This window comes from Chlamydotis macqueenii, chromosome 6 (genome assembly GCF_036417535.1).
Source record: "Chlamydotis macqueenii isolate bChlMac1 chromosome 6, bChlMac1.mat, whole genome shotgun sequence".
Taxonomy (NCBI): Eukaryota; Metazoa; Chordata; class Aves; order Otidiformes; family Otididae; genus Chlamydotis; species Chlamydotis macqueenii.
Window position 1 is genome coordinate 2,857,025 of NC_141561.1, and position 16,489 is coordinate 2,873,513.

General features: G+C 41.3%; 1 protein-coding gene across 8 annotated transcripts in view; it reads right to left on the reverse strand.

The window, feature by feature from the left end:
- Positions 1-16,489, reverse strand: part of MBD5 (methyl-CpG binding domain protein 5) — a 132,992-nt gene that overhangs the window by 79,970 nt on the left and 36,533 nt on the right. For all 8 annotated transcript variants that reach the window (XM_086750317.1, XM_086750318.1, XM_086750315.1 and 5 more), the window contains exon 2: positions 3,827-3,924. The gene's annotated coding sequence lies outside the window, so the exon portion shown is untranslated. The remainder of the gene's footprint in view (positions 1-3,826; positions 3,925-16,489) is intronic.

Sequence of the window (16,489 nt, forward strand, 5' to 3'; positions counted from 1 at the left end):
ATGAGAGCTTCAGAGAAGACAACTGGGCTCCTTGGTTTTAATGACAATTCAGGAAAATTTTTCTGTCAATCTGGCCCGCAGACTGCTCCAGGGAGAAAAATGACGCAACACGCCGCTGCTCCTGCTCGCTCTTAGCGTAACTACAATCAAGACATCAGGAACGCCGCAGTTTAAGACAAACTATTTAGAGAAGCACTGCGCATGCAGCACCGAGTCATAGGTTACATACTTCAGTATAATTAAACAGCCTTATAAATCCTGAAGTTTGGACAGTGAGAGGCCCGATCTTGTGCAGCGATATATCACGAGCTCCAGAATTACGCAGTTCAGAAAGTTCTCAAAGACTACGTGGCTTGCGGCTGGAGACGACGCACGGAGCTAAACATGTCTAGCGTTTTATCACGCGGTATAAAATTTCATCTAGCTACCAGAATTTTCCATGGATTGTTTAAAAAGATAAAACACAAGAAGCACGTAGGTATCACCCACAAGTGAGTTTAAGCTTGCATAACCAGTTTTCTATTTCATTAATGCTATATTTCTCTGATATATGTTTGCACTCTTCTAAGTGACTAACAAGAAAAAAATATTAGAAGGAATTGTATCATTCTGTTTTCTTTCACACGCTGAAATAAATAGTATAAATCCATAAATCACTGCCATCTCAGTTTACAGATGAGGAAAATCCACGGTGTCCACGCTAAAACTGCTATACGCGTATGAAAACCACTCATAAACTATAAACCGCCTCGCAATACACAATTTAAAGCTTTTTGAGACATGCAGTTTTGGAAAAGCAGAATTTCCATGTACGAAAGCGCTATAGCAAGGTCGCGTGTAAACTGCCTAGCGCGGCGGCGGCAGCCTCGGCTCCTCCGCAGCACCGCGCAGTCACGCTGAAATAGCTACAGCGCGGCTGGACCGAGGTGGACTTGCCGTCAGCTGACTGAGCGCGGGTAGAAAGACAGCAACCTTCAACACCAGACCCATGTAGAGAAAAAGGGGTGCAAACCTGGAGCCAGAATGGAACGGTAATTCTGGAGAGTAAGTGAAACGAAGGAATACTGGTACTGTGTGAGATTGGATAACAAACTTGAAATAGAAACCAACTGACATTAGAAATCACTTGGATGAGGGGGAACAAAAACAGAGATGCAAGACACGAGGCACACCAAGGAACTGGGATACAAGTAAGAATGGCTGAATGTGAAACCAAGAACCAAGAAGAATGAAACAATTACTTCAAAAAAGATGCCTAGGCCAACAACCCTTTTAATTTCCATGCTTTTCACGAAGGATCACTGCTCTTGCTTTTCTGGCCTGAAAGCATCTTCATGGAGCAAGTATTCCAGTTCCGCAGCCGCGTGAAAAGTTCACAAACCCCAACAGCCCATCACAAGAGCTGGCAAGGGAAGCTGCTAGGACTGAAAACGTTTCTGCAAAATAACCTGGGCTTCAGAGACTGGGTTTTGCCAGAAAGTCTTAGAGAAAACCTGTTGCTAAAAAGTACAGTAAAGCATAAAGGCAAACTCTTAAATCTTCAGAGCAAGGTCTGAAAATTGTATAGTACAGAAGATCTGGAAAGACACACTGAACAATTAAAAATACTAGATAGCTGCATGCTGATTAAATGCCATCTATTTAACGCAAGGATTTCCTTCTATGGAGGAAAATAACACGTTATCACATAATTAAAGACTGCATGATTATGTGCAAGGTACAAGTGGGTGAACCAAGGTCACTGGGTTTTGAGGTATTAGGCTACAAGCACAGTAATGCGTATTAAATACAAAAAGCCGCTGCATTTAAAAATAGATCAAACGGAATAGAAACAGTGCCTGCACATACCTATACAGCTGCGAACATTTCAGTATGGGTAGACCAAAAAAAAAGTACAAAATAAAAGCTAAGATGCTGAGAATGACAGCTAAATGTTGTTTTTTTATTATTTTGTAGAAGCATTCTAAGTTTTATCCACGTGTACATATTAAAATTTTAAGGAAATCACCAGTAAAACATTAACCTTACAGAAATAAATACTTTCCATGTCCCAGTTTTTCCCATACAAAAAAAAACCTCTCTTCTTAACTGAAATGCAAACTTCAATAATTATTCCCCCAAAATACTTGGTTTTCCTTCACTAAATGTCGTAGGCTTCCATTTTGGAATGAGTAAAAACATACTCCAAGGTCTAGCCTTGAAGGACAGTAACAACAAAACAAATAATAATAAAAAAAAAAAAAAAAACCAAAACAAAACAACCACCTCAACATGGCAGAAGTATAAATAATCCCTCTCAGCTTGGCAGTGTTGATCTTTTAAATAAAAAAGGTCTTCCGTTCCAGGGGTAAAAAAAAAAAAAAGGAGAAAAAGAAAGAAAGAAAAGAGAACTGTCTTAATTTCTTTCTTAGTCTAAGCTTTCCCCTATCAAGCAGCTCCTGTTTGTTTCCTTATTTTAGGACATGTAATTCAGTTATGCGCGCCACGCTTTTTAACTCTTCACTATCTCCTCTTCTCTTACAGCATCACCTGGGAACCGAGAAATCCTAGAACGACGCAAACCCAAGGGAACAACGGCTGCGGTAGCCCCGATGCATCTGCCGGAGTCCACTGCATACAGTGACATGCTTCAATAATAGAATGTTTTAGTGCCCTTCTTAAACTGGGATGAAAAAAACCCTCAAAAAAAAGTAGAAAGAGTTTCATAGGAGAGCTCTGAATGGGCAGTAAAGCAGAAATGTGTCACAAACACTACAGAAAGGAAAAAAAATTAGTTATGAACAGTGAACAAACTTAGGGCTAAGCAGATCAGCTTTCACTGTGTTGCACGGCAGGTGAAAACAGTATCACCAGGTCCACAGCATCCTAACACCTCAGTAAGTTTTATTCTTCAAATAAACTGCTAATGAGAGCTATTCAAAGCTCAGATTTGAGAACCAAGTAGCTTAGTCACGAATTATCATCCTCTTACTGAACAGCGTTTTACGTGCTTCCTTTTTGAAAAGTTTCAGATGAAGTTTCTGTGTCCAGAAGTTCAAAAATGAAGCTGTACCCTCATTTTGGACCTGTCTACTTAAAACAAAGGCAGGCGTATATGTAAACTTGTAGTGAACTAGAGTGCCCCATCAGGAGTTCAATTATATTCTGAAATTACGCCTTAATTGGGTTGCTCAAGGATGAGCTGTACAGCTAACCAAAAATCTACTGCCATATAATCATCACTACATTTCAAATATTGCCACACGTTAAATTAACAGCAGATAATGAGTGGAAAAATTAGCTCTATCTCCATAACAGGAAAAATTCTTCCCATATTACCTGGAGTGTTCTATATAGTTAATTTCAAGATAGAAAAAAATAATACATAAACAAAACTCTCCTGAAGGGTCATTTATTTTTATCAAGAGTCCACACATCCAAAATAAATAGCACAAGAGTGCATATCAGATGCGTATCTCTAATATCTAATTAAACAGAAGTCACATTTCTAAACTCCTATAGAAAACGTCAAGATATCGACCACTATTTTACTTTGTGTGCTGCTGCCTGTCTCTTTTCCACATGAACTTTTTGGTTTTTGAGTACTAAGGACAAGCTAAGGACTCATATTCTTGCAAATAAAAGCAGGAAAAGAAACCCAGCTCCTTCAGTATAGCTTATTTTTCACATTAGCAGGATAAATAAACTCACTAAAAAAAAAGTTAGGACTTTTGGATGTGTAGCCGGGCTCCTGGACTTCAGCTGCTGTTCAATCTTGGTTATTTTTGAGGACAAAAACTAACTTATTACTTACATACAAATGCATAATCGAGATTATTCCTCTTACCTTTGCTGTCTGAAGGAAACCGATTTCAAAGATCTTGTCTGGAAATGATATATTCCTCAGTATTTATGCCTCCAATGACTACCATCCTCAACAAGGATCTGGAGAAAAAAAACCACAAAGCAGTACGTAAGCCAGGTTAGTTGCAACTAGACTTCGGATTTTTTTTAAATTGTCTTTATTTATTAATAAGGCACAAAGTAAAATTGCTTATATCATACAATACATGAATTTATTAGCTGCTGTCAAAAACCGAGAGACAAGCACCACAGTCATTACATGGGGAGGCACTTATCTGCTTGAGGTACGTAACAATTACTCCACGTTAGTATATTTAAGACTAAATACACCAAACTTGGGAAATCCACTTTTATCACACCAAAATAACAACAGCAGTAATTGTCCCATGAGTTGAAGATTAGGAAAGACAAATTATATAAAAAAAATTAATATTGAAGTATTACATTATAAGCACTAATAGATTACAAAAAGTTAAACACCTCCTTAAAGTCTGAAAAGCCAAATTAAAGGCAACTTTAAGACAATGTCGCTAAAAATGCCAGTTATGGCTTTAAAACAACAACAAAGTCCCCTATTCAACAGTATAAACGTATAATATAATTTATTAGTGCTGTTTTCTTATTTCAGTAATGTAACTATGGAAAGATGAATTAAAAAAAAATAATTACTACTTTTATGATAAGGTCAGAATCAAAGGAGCTAGCCTACATACGCATGTACTTTGGAAACCAACCTATGCTGAAACGCCGAATAGCTACAATCTTTTTTTTTTTTCAGGTCTCAACTTCTTTCTTTGAAAGAGAAACCACTTGCCCGTTACAACCATGATAAAATTTCCACTGATTAGCCGAGGTTGCCAGGAACCTCTGGAGAGCATCTGGCCCACTGCGTCTGCAGTGCAGGGCAACCTAGCGCTGGTGGCCCAGGACTGTGTCTGGTTGGACTCTGAACATCTCCATGGATGGAGACTTCAAGTCTCTCTGGGCAATCAGTGGTCAACCACTCTAAGAGTCAACAAGTGTGTCCTGATGTCCAGAATGTCCTGACATTCTCTGCTCTGGCGAACGTTTCCTTCATGAAGGAACTTCAAAGCGTAGCTGTGTGACATGAGACAGAAGGTCTGATAACGGGCTGCAGTCCGTATAACCAACCCTCACATACATTCTCCACGGCATACACAAAATTAAGCCCCACCGGTACCCGTATAACCTAACGTACGCCGCAATACTTGTGAAGTCTTTCATTCCTCACTTAACAACACAACCGTTAACCTGAAGATCGATCAAGCCTGGTACACAACCTTCCCTCTACTCAGTCAATTCCACTCGTGTTAGCCATTCTCAGACTCCAAAGGAGTCCCACCTCGAGTAAAGGCAAAGGAAAACCTTTTGCTGACCCCCGACAGCGTACGAGCACCACAGCAACGCAACTTGAATTAACACAAGCAACTAATTTATCTTCAATATATTTTTTTAAAATGTGATTTATCTATTGACTCATTTATTTCAGGCCTGGAACATCTTGATTGCCAGCAGTCAGGAGACGTGTGGAAAGCAGATCAGACCACTTTGCTGCCTCTGCAGAGGATTCACTCCTGCTCAAAGCCATAATAGCTAAACACCTCTAATAGCATAACCACCGTGTTTTTGCAGTTCACCTGTATCAATGAAAAAATTATTCCATCTCAACTTTATGGTAACACTTGATCAGAATTGTCCATGTTTGTTTCTTCAGAAGTAAAACCAAACCCACTCAATTTCCACCACCTGAGAGTAAACACCTTTCAAATCAACTTCTTCCACAAAAAAACCCAAGTTATTGAATATTTAAATGGATACTCTCTGCTCTTTCTACTGCCTCCAAAAATTTAAAATCCTTGTAGAAAAAACAACCACTAGATCAGTCTCTGAAATAAAACTGCACAGGCTACATTGATGACGCTAAATATTTTCTAATGAAAAATTTGAAAAAGAAATGGGATGTACACTGTGCCTTGTTGCTTGCCAAACCGAGAGCTGATGGATTGGTACGGGGAAAAAATTCCAGCTAAAACTGACCCTATTCAAGTATCAAAAAGCTGCTGTGCCTGAACGGAAAGCAACGCCTCCCCAGCAGACTACGACCGCATTTTCAGATATGGTTCAAGACATGGTTGAGGCACAGGAAGGAATGGAAACGAGCGTTTCAAATAATTTAAGGCTAATGAAATACCCTGCAGTGCGCAGAAGGAGTCTGGGAAACAACCAGGTGAACAACAAGGTCTGCTGATAAGCTGCTCCAAGTCACTAAACTCTGTCTGAGATGCCAAGCGTTGCTGTGTTAAGGTTAGGTACGCCCTGTGAACGTCAAACCCCAGCCAACCACCTTTAGTTCAACGGGTCTACAGCTCCTGCAGTCGCAATGTAGAATCTTAAGGCTGGAAGAGACCTCCAAGATCATCAAGTCCAACCATCAACCCAACACCACCATGCCTACTAAACCATGTCCTGGAGTGCCACGTCTATGCCTTCTTTGAACACCTCCAGGGATGGTGACTCCATCACCTCCTTGGGCAGCCTGTTCCAGTGCCTGACCGCTCTTGGAGTAAAAAAGTGTTTGCTAGTATTAACCTAAACCTCCCCTGCCACAACTTGAGGTCATTTCCTCTTGTCCTATCACAAGTTATTTGGGAGACGAACACCCACCTCCCTACACCCTCCTCCTTGGAGAGGGCAATGAGGCCTCCCCTCAGCCTCCTCTTCTCCAGACTAAACAACCCCCGTTCCCTCAGCCACTACTCACAGGACTTGCTCTCCAGAGCCCTCACCAGCTTCGCTGCCCTTCTCTGGGCGCGCTCCAGCACCTCAACGTCCTTCTTGTACTGAGGGGCCCAAACCGCGCACAGCATTTGAGGCACACTGCTTTTGTCAGCTATGCTCGGCTTTGGCCGGACGTGACCTGTGTTACATGCCAAACCAATCAAGTCAGAGGAATAAACTGGTATGGAAACCAAAACAGAATCCACCAACAGATTTGTTTAGCGAGTTCAGCATGGAAAACGCTTATCAGGGGTTACGAAGCAGAAAGCACAGCCGCTCACAGGGAGATCTTCAGGCTGAAGATGCACCGAGAACTGGAGTCAAGTTTTCTTTAAAGAGAGAACACGTAACACGCAGCAACCACAGGGAAATGAATGCAGCATTTCATTGTGCCATTTTAAATAATTCTTGCAGCAATTCTGACGGTATCGTTAATTTTGTTCTCAAACCCTCTGAGCCTCCCCGAAGGAGTTCAAGCATTGCATCACAGGGAAAAAGTTTCTCCTGCGTTAAACCACGTTTCAGGGGAATCTTCTACATCTCTTGGGACCTGTTCGTTCTGCTGAACATCACCACGGTTTTGTTATTTTTTCTTCACATGATTTTATGATCATCATCCTAACAGCCAGAAGGAGTCACTATGATCTCATCTCCAATTTACCGATAAAATTAAAACATTTTCTTTCTGATAGCACACTAGCTTATTTACAATATCTGAATTCCTGTATGCCATTTGACAGGGACACAAAAAAGACACAGTTACATGGCACTAGAAATAAAGAGACAGTCAAAAAGAGACAGAAAACAGACATTTTCTGCCTTAAAGAAAACCTAAATTCTCAAAACAAGCACCTTGTTTTGAATGTTGTTCCTCTAAATATCCTAGAGTATGAAGAGTTGGTTCTACAAGATTCTACGTCCTAGTCTGGTGCCAACCCACAAAACATATGTCTCTGCTCAAATGTACGAATCTGTTTTGATTTTTTTTTTTTTTCCTAACTTTCTTCCTGGACTGGGGACAAAAATATTTATTTAGATCCAACTCAACATTTCGTATCTTCTGAGATAACGAAACTTTCTAAATCTCGAATATATTTTCACTAATTTATTCCCAAACAGCAACTTTGGAAAAATTATAAATTGGTTTTAGACGTTATTTTTTATGCTTGTGGGTGCTACTAAGTCTTAAGCCCATTAGATTTATTTTTAACCTAACTATTTTATTGCATGGCTATGCAAAAACATCAATATGTTTTTCTGATGTCATTTGCTTTCCATTTGTTCCCACTGTAAATTGCTTTTGTACTCTATTTTTGTACTATTAAAGAGAAGGTAGATTTTCCACTATTATTGACACAACAGCCCAAAGCGTTGTTCAAAAATTTGACAAAACAGGAAATGATGGAGCGCAGAGCACCCTGACCCCCCGACCAGGATTCTTTGGCCAGGTCTCCGGCCGGCCCAGAGCGTTGATGGTGAAACCTTGCTCCGCGGTGAGCTGTGGCGACTGTCCGCATCCACCTCCTGCTGGGGGTTTGCTTTTAATTAGAACATCACAAACGCAAACAAAAGACACTCTACCCTCAGGAATTAAATATTTGCATTCGCTTCAGCAAACTGGCTTCTCAAGAGAGCCAACTTCTGCACAGGCATAAAGCAAAAGTAACTCTGATGAAGTTACACGGTTACTTTAAATCCCACAGGTGAAAAACATACCTGAGCTTCCTAGTGATGTTTAGGGATTCAGAGAAACCCCTCAGCTTGGACAGGGGTAAAATCTCAGGCCATTTTCTTGTCGATACGGGACTATAGGTGAGATGCACTCCCACAGAAATAGAATCACAGGAGGGTTTGGGTGGGAAGGGACCCTCAAAGCCCATCCAGCCCAACCCCCTGCGAGGAGCAGGGACATCTCCAACCAGATCAGGTTGCTCAGAGCCCCGGCCAACCTGGCCTGGAATGTTTCCAGGGAGGGGGCATCAACCCCAACACTACAAAGCCTTTGCAAAGGCTTTTATACCCCCCACCCCACTATTTTATACGCCCACACCTGATACGTGCACTGGGAGAGGAAGAACGTAACAGGAACGAGCACTGCGATCCACACCCAGGTTACGTTCTCCTCTGGCTTCAGAATCTGCGAGATGATTCAGCTCCGTTGCAAAGGTATACCATCATAAGAGGAACAGAAGGAAAATCATCCAAGCTTCTTTTTTGTTCCACAATAACGCAGAAAAGGCAGCTTCAATATTTTTCTAAATGAATAGTTTTAAGTGAGAAATAAATAAACCAGGTCCATCTTGTTTTTGTCAGAGATGAGCAAGCAAGCACTAATGAGATCACATGACAGATGACTCGGCTCCAATATTGCTCTAAGGAAGAATTTCATCCTGCTTGTAACTGTTATTTACCTTTTTATTGACAGCAATAGAAATTAAATTTCTAATTAGCAGTAGGGAAAAAAAGCCATTTTAACTAAAAGTATGAAAGCCTCAGTGATCTGATCAGCAGCAGGCTGCAGAAGGCCAGTCCTGGCAGCTCCCGAGCGTTCTCCAGCAGCACTTGGCTCGCGTCATCACCGACACTTCCCTCGCCATCGCGCCCAGCAACGTGGAGTTGGTGATGCAGCCCACGGCCGCCCTCAGGGCAAAACGCCGCGGGGCGGGCTGCTTGCGTTTAGGCATTGCTTCTGTACCAGGCACTTGCATGTATAGATAGATATGCTCTACTTACGTCTAACCCATATGTGCATACATGTAAATATCGTATTTATAAGCATATCTGAAACAAAAAAAATGTGTTCTCTATGTATTAGTTACACTCATACTTTATTTTTTTAATACAGACAAAATCCCAGTACTATTAAAAGTTTGGAGAACCTCAACAATATTTCTGAAAGAAAAAAACCACCCTCAATGAGACACTACTACATTATGAAGAAACCCCATTTCTCTTCCAAACATGAATACCTACACTTTTTGCCTTTCTAGGTTATTTAGAAACACTTTTTTTTTAACAGCTCATCTCTCTTTAAAGCTCAACAGTGTAACTTCTTCCACAACTAGCCAAAGCAAAACTCTCCATGGAGATTGTCCAACGTGCAACCATCTCTTGGAGTATCACAGGACTTTAAGCTGCGTATCACTGGAAACTAAAATTACAAAATGGGCAGAACTAACTCAAAGAGAAAAACCAAAACAAACACACAAACCTCCCCCCAAATCCCCTGTTAACCCAACCACTACGGAAGCGTGCTCCCCTCACCTCACTCCCCACTCTGCCACAACCGCATTCACTAACATGTGAAGGAAGCACCTAGACTTTTCGTTCTTCTGCTCGCTTATTTGATGCTACCTCAAAAGCAGAGCACGCTCGTAACGCTAGAGCACTCCACGTAACTCATTCAACCAAGCACGGGGAAGCTTCTGCATCAATTTACATCACATCTCAGCCGGTCTTGGAATCAGGCTGCCCAACCAGTACCTTACCACCCGCAGCCACAGGACGACGAAGAAGGTAGGGTTTAAACTCTTAGTTCACCAGAGAGGAACGACAAATCGGGACACTCTGAACACTTCTGTGGGAACAGGAGGAGAATGGCGACCGGACCAACGTGAAGCCGGAGTGGGAACCAGGAGTTACTACAGACACCAACGGGAAGAGCCTCGCCTTGCCATAAGTAGCCCAGAAATTAAGATGGGAGAGAAGAAGAATCCCTCAATTTTTTTAAAGTCAAACAGGGGAAAAGTGGGGGAAAAGTAAAACAAATAAGAAAGTTACTACCCATAGCAAACAAGGTCATAGAAGTGAGTAGGTTTACTAAATAGATACTTGATTTGTAGTTAAGCAACCACGGTCAAAGCAATGAGATGTACTCACATTTCACCCAAGTACTCTTTTGAATTCTGACTAATTAAAATAACTGCTAAATGACCAGTCACATGTACCTCACCTTTCAGTGAAGATGAGAGGTTAGCAAATTGGAACAGTCTCTCTCCAAAAAAGATGGTTTCATCTTTTTAAATCTTCTACATACAGAAGAAAATACTTTGCATCTCTTTTGCCATTCATCCAAACATCTAGTGCATTTAAAAATAGGCTCTCGACTGTAATTCATTCCCCAAGCCACGTGAAGATGACAGAGTTCTTACTTTACTACCAGAAAACTGTGGCGGAGTGATTTATAGTGACCTCAAATTCTCGGTATTTTGGTGACACAGTTGGAAATAAAATATGAAGCTTCTGTCATCTGTAATTTTGTGGTTACAACACCGTAAAGATCATTGAAATTGTTTGAAAATGTGAGAATGTATAAATCAAGGAAAAATGAATGAGAAGATCAGGAATACTACCTAGTGTTTATTTTTGGATTGAAGAAGGAAAACAGAAAAATATTTTTATAACTGTGCAATGTCACCGCACTTCATAACACGATGTTCTTCCCCTGCTGCTTAGACAGTACCAAAAATATTCACCTCCAATTTGTGGCAGTTGCTATCACCCTAACAGCATTTTATAGCCCCAGGGCAGCCGATGCCCACAACAAATCTGTACAGAACTGATGCCACAGTAATAATTTTTCTAAACATGGAACTAAAGATTGAAGGAGCTGCGTTACAGAACCGTAGACACAAAGCTTTAGTTTCTAAATGGCGGTTTCCTATCAATGCTTGCGTTTAAAACCTGCAAAGATGCCACAAGTTGGACTAAAGCTCTATTTTTGGTTGATCTTGAGAAAACTGTGTATGACATTTATTATTACAAAATAATTAGTGTTCTTGTGCTTTCAAACACTGAATACCAGAAATTGTGACACTGAATCAAAACCTGAAAAGAGGACATTACACAGCAGATAAAACACTGACATCTCTTCACAGACTTTCCTTTAAAAATGGAAAAAATGGCACAGTGTTGAGCCTCAATTGTTTGAGGAAATATTTTTCTCCTCCAAAATTAAACGAGAAACATTTACAAGCACAAAATGCTGTAAATTTCAGAATGTATGAATCTGTGATGATTACATACCAATAGGAAAAAAATGCATCTCTTCAGATATGTCTCTTGTTTTATTTTCTGTCTTCTTTAAAGAACAGAAAAGGCAATCAAACGCAACAGAAAAATTGTATTAATTGGCTGATCTTGTGATGGTTCCCATTCAACAGTATTTTCCCATTCATTTAGCTGAAGCATAATTATTCAGCACAAACTGCAGTGTTTTATACCACATTTCAAATACCGATAGGCAGGACGCTACTGCTTTGTAGGAAACTGGCCCCAAAAAGAGGAAGGACGACGGGGCATCATTAGAGCCCCCGTTATCCCTCCAGCGGTCACACCTTAACAGCAGGTACCAGGTTGGTCAGATGGCTGATGGCACCAACTGCACGTGGCATTCTGTAGAGCAACAGTCCTCTGGGCAGGCTCTCCAAAGAGTTCAACATCCTGTTATGCCTACTTGACAGGAAAAAAAAACCACAAGCCGAACCGAACCGAACTACTAACAAAATCCCACAAACATGAGGGGAATAGCCACATGGGGTCATGTCGCTGCAAGAGAAAGGATGGCAACCGCTGCTGGAGCGGAGCGCGGGTGTCCGCGCGTGCACAGAGTGGGGGATTCGGAATGGGGCAGTGCTAAATCCTCAAAGTCATTCTAGGTAGAAGATTTAAAACGAAAACTCCTACGGAGTCGCTGGGTTTCCAAGTGTAATAGATGCATTCATAGCGGGATGAAAGGGCGAGCTGTTCGGCCCGCGTACGGGCAGGGCCACGGCTGGGGGCTTCCCCCACATCCGCGCTACTCCGTGTTCTCCCGGCGCTGCCATTTACTGAGCTCCCGGTAATGTTGCTGAAGCTAAGTAAACCATACAGCTATTTCCATGCATTTGTAAATATCTTATTTATTTTTACGGAAAGGAACCGCAAAGAAGGTCTAGGAAAAGCGTTTCTCTGAAATGTCAGGATCATAGTTAGTGGGTTTCAAGGGTCTTTTCTACATTTTAACGTCAATATTCAGCGGCTAATAACTGCGTACAACTTCCCAGAACAAGAAGCACTTTTTGTCTCTATTTTAACATCTGCAGTTTTACAATGGATTTCTCTTTTGATGGAACTTCTAGAAACAAATTCATTCACAAGTGCCCTCAAATCCCACAAGATTTAACAGAGGAATATTTCTTTATACTAGCAGTGCACGCTCCCCATCAAACTGAGATCTAGCCAGACTTTTAATGTAAGATTAAAATGTTTTAAATGTATGTATCTGAATATATAAGCCTGACATCCCCTTTTTCAGGCTTTACATTCACATACCCCTATTACTCTACCTGCTTTCCCTTCGCCCTGATGTCTGGCAAAAAAGCAGGACAGGAGGGTCACCCGCCTCCTGGAACAAATACACAACCAGCTGCTGCCAGGGACGGCGAAGAGCAGGCACCGCCGGCTCCCAGAACGGGAAAAACCAAACACGAGAAGTAAGGAAAAGCATGTGAAAGCTGCCGACGTACCCTGAGCACCAACCTCTCTCATTGTGCCAGTGTTGCTTTGAAAGAGACCCCTAGAATACAGCAAAGATTTTTTTTTCTGAAGAAAAACAATAGTTACCAAAAGCACAAATTAAACAGGAAATAACAGAAGATGACAATTTGCTAATTAGTCAGGTAAGCTAGTATATACTTTGCTTTTGCTTCTAATTATACTAGAAAAAACTTGGGAAAGTGATCTTTTTAATCCTGCCGTTTACCTTAATTAAGGGAAACGGGACGCATTCTACAAGTAACATCCACAAATTGTTTAAGCTCAACGTATGGGTCATATTTGCTTTTTATTTTCCTCCTCCATTAACATAAGATTTGTAGCACTGCCATAATTACAATGCTTTTAAAACAAGACTGTATACAAGTACCAAATTCTGATTGATTGCTATCAGGAACAATGAGTATCATCTTCCAAAACTTCACTTCTTCCTTCTGCCAAACTCAGATCAGCTGCTATTTAGCTGATGATTCAGGAGCATCCACAAACGGCATCAGGAGCAATTTAGTTGTATAGGTCTAATTTAATAAAAAAAATACCTTGAGATGATTGCGTTACGAACAGAAAGGAATTTATCTCCCTTTTCAACGGTGTGCCCAGTACATTGCAGGTTCCACAGAACCTGCAAATCACTCCAAGAAATTTCAGAATACTCCTCAAATGTAATAATGTAATTTTTTTTTAATAGCAAATTTATTTGAAGTTATGCCTGTATTCTTTCCTTGGTTAAATAAAAGATAAAATCCTATTTTCTCCCAGTTCACTGTGCTGCCTTCTTGAAAAGCAGCCCTTCTAGACACACTCAAAAAAGAAAAGCCTTAGTAGGTTTTTGCCTTTTCATTTTCCCCCCCTAAAATAAGGAAAATCATAAGTCTGGACGGACTTAGTTGGGCTTTTTACCTCATTTCCCCATTGCCAGATTAACACCACCACTTCTGCGTGACAAATCTGTGCCATTTAATCAGCTTAGTTCAATTGTACTTTTGTGCTATTAACCAAGTGGACTTCGGCATCGAGGAGAGGTACTCGTTTCTGTACGGCCCCTCAAATCCCATACCCAGCCTTCACAGGTTCAGCGATACCAAGCTTCTCTGGGCTTCCAGTGCTCTCCAGAGCACGAGAGGCCAACCTGACTCACGCTGCCGGACATCCCTGTTCAGTTATGAACCCAGTGTTCTTTATTCTTCTGCGGAGAAAACATCATCTGCTATTAAAAGCCTTGGCAATGTAGGTAACTTCTTCTGAATGGCCTTCCCAGCTCTGAAGACGCATCTAATGCGGCTTTAAAAATTCTGGCTTTAGCCTGCCGTTCCTTCTGGTATTTCTGCCTTTATCAGTTTTGTCTCTCCGTCATTACTCTTTCCGTCTTATCTTTACTAAAAGGAAAATCTTTCACAGAAACTGCCTTGTTCCTCCCAGGGGTTTGCGGCACCTCTCTGCGTTAGCAGCACCGCTATCGCACGATGACATCTCCACAACAGGCGTGCGGACAATTAAGCCAGAAGCAGATGAAAGCAGTATTCCCTTCCTACTTGGGTCGAAATGAGGCTAGGAAATTTTTGTTAAGAAAACGACCTTGTTAATTTTTTAAGGCATCTCCCAGGAGAACCGTAATCATCACATCCCCGTTTCACAGCCGTCAGGAGGAATCACAAGGGTTGTGGTGCTTAACTTCCTTAGCATCCAGACATATCAGGGACGAAGTTTGTCTCTCCACAGTCTAACAGCAGAAAGGGTGTTTGTAGTAAATGCTGTTTTATGGAAGTAATTGATAAGACAGGTTGCTCTCTAAGAAAGGGAAAGATGGAGTCTCTGCGTTTCAACCAGACCCTCCTGGGGCAGCAAGGAGGCATTTGAGCCCAAGGAAAACTTGTGTTTTAAATCTTAAGGAGAGATTTAACTATTTTTGTTACATTGGACAAAATATCACGTAACATCTCTTCTTTAAATACGGAGCAAACACACCAGCGCCCTGGAGCCAGGCTAGTCTCCAGTTTCACCCAGGCGACACTTCATTACCGGGTTGGGAGTGACGACTGTCAGATTCCAGAGTTCAGCCGGAATACTGCTCTAATTCAGAAAAGCGCAGAAAGCAAAGGGAAAAAAAAAATAATTCCTGTTATATTACTAAAAATGAAAATAAGGTGATGTTGATAGCTCCAATAATTTCAAACAGTTTTAGAAACAACTTTCATCTTCAGCTACAGCACCTGTTTCTTAGAAGCACTGCATATTTTAACAGATGTCTTAACCAGCTTCTAACGGTTATTTGGGATACGTAGAAGACTGGAAATACATGTGCGGGGAAAAAGAAAAATCCATGGGCACTTTTGCCTGTATGCCTCCTCCAGTACCAGTCCTGTCACAGAATCGCTGCTGGTCCTCAGCTGCGTGTTTCCCACCCGGCCCTCCCAGCGCCTCAACCGCCCCAACGTGCTGAGACAAATATTTGCAGAGCCACACTGGAAACCACAGCACTGAAGTTATTTGCGCTTACAGCAAACAACAAACAAATAAAACAAACAGAAAATCCCTAAAGAAACAAAAATTGAACCGATTGGAGGAAATTTTGCAGAATCCAGCTAACCGCCTTCCCCCCCTCCCAATTCAAACACACAAAAAACTATCTGCGCCATTTCCTTAGCCCACAGATACACCACCTCAAGAACTTGCACTGGTGCAAGTAAAAAAGGGGAGAAAACTTTCATGTGGAGAAGGAATGAAGGGCCAAGAGGAAGTGGGCAGAAGTTTCTTCAACCGGTTTGGCTGCTGGAGAAAACCGCAAAGTATCCCTTTCACAGCAGTGCTGCTAATCCCAGTTTGAACGACGACGGTAATTTTGATCTGCAAGAACTTTATGACACTGGAGATAATACCAGAAGGTTTTTCAGGAAAGAAATCAAAAGCTTAGCTAAGAGTATCCATGTCAAAACAAGGATATTGTTAAAAACTGTGATCTATTTAACCCATTTTGAAGTTGAAATTCAGGATTTCGGCTTTGTTACCTCCTGTTGGTGGTTAACAGACCACAAATACATATGCCCTTCTTGCTCTGAATTATTCTGATCTAGAATTACTAGAAGAATTGCCATCTAGGTCCTGCGGATGGTAAGGAAAGCAGCTTTTCTTTTATATGCATTCAAAAAAGAAAGAAAAAACTCCTATAAAGGCTTTGTAATTTCTTCCTACCTTCCTCCCTTTGTCTCTGCCCACTTCAGCCCAAACAGGTTTTACTTTTTTTTTTTCTTTCTCAACTTATCTAAAACCAAATCCTGACCTACACGGATCTCTCCACTCCTACGAAATCCCACTG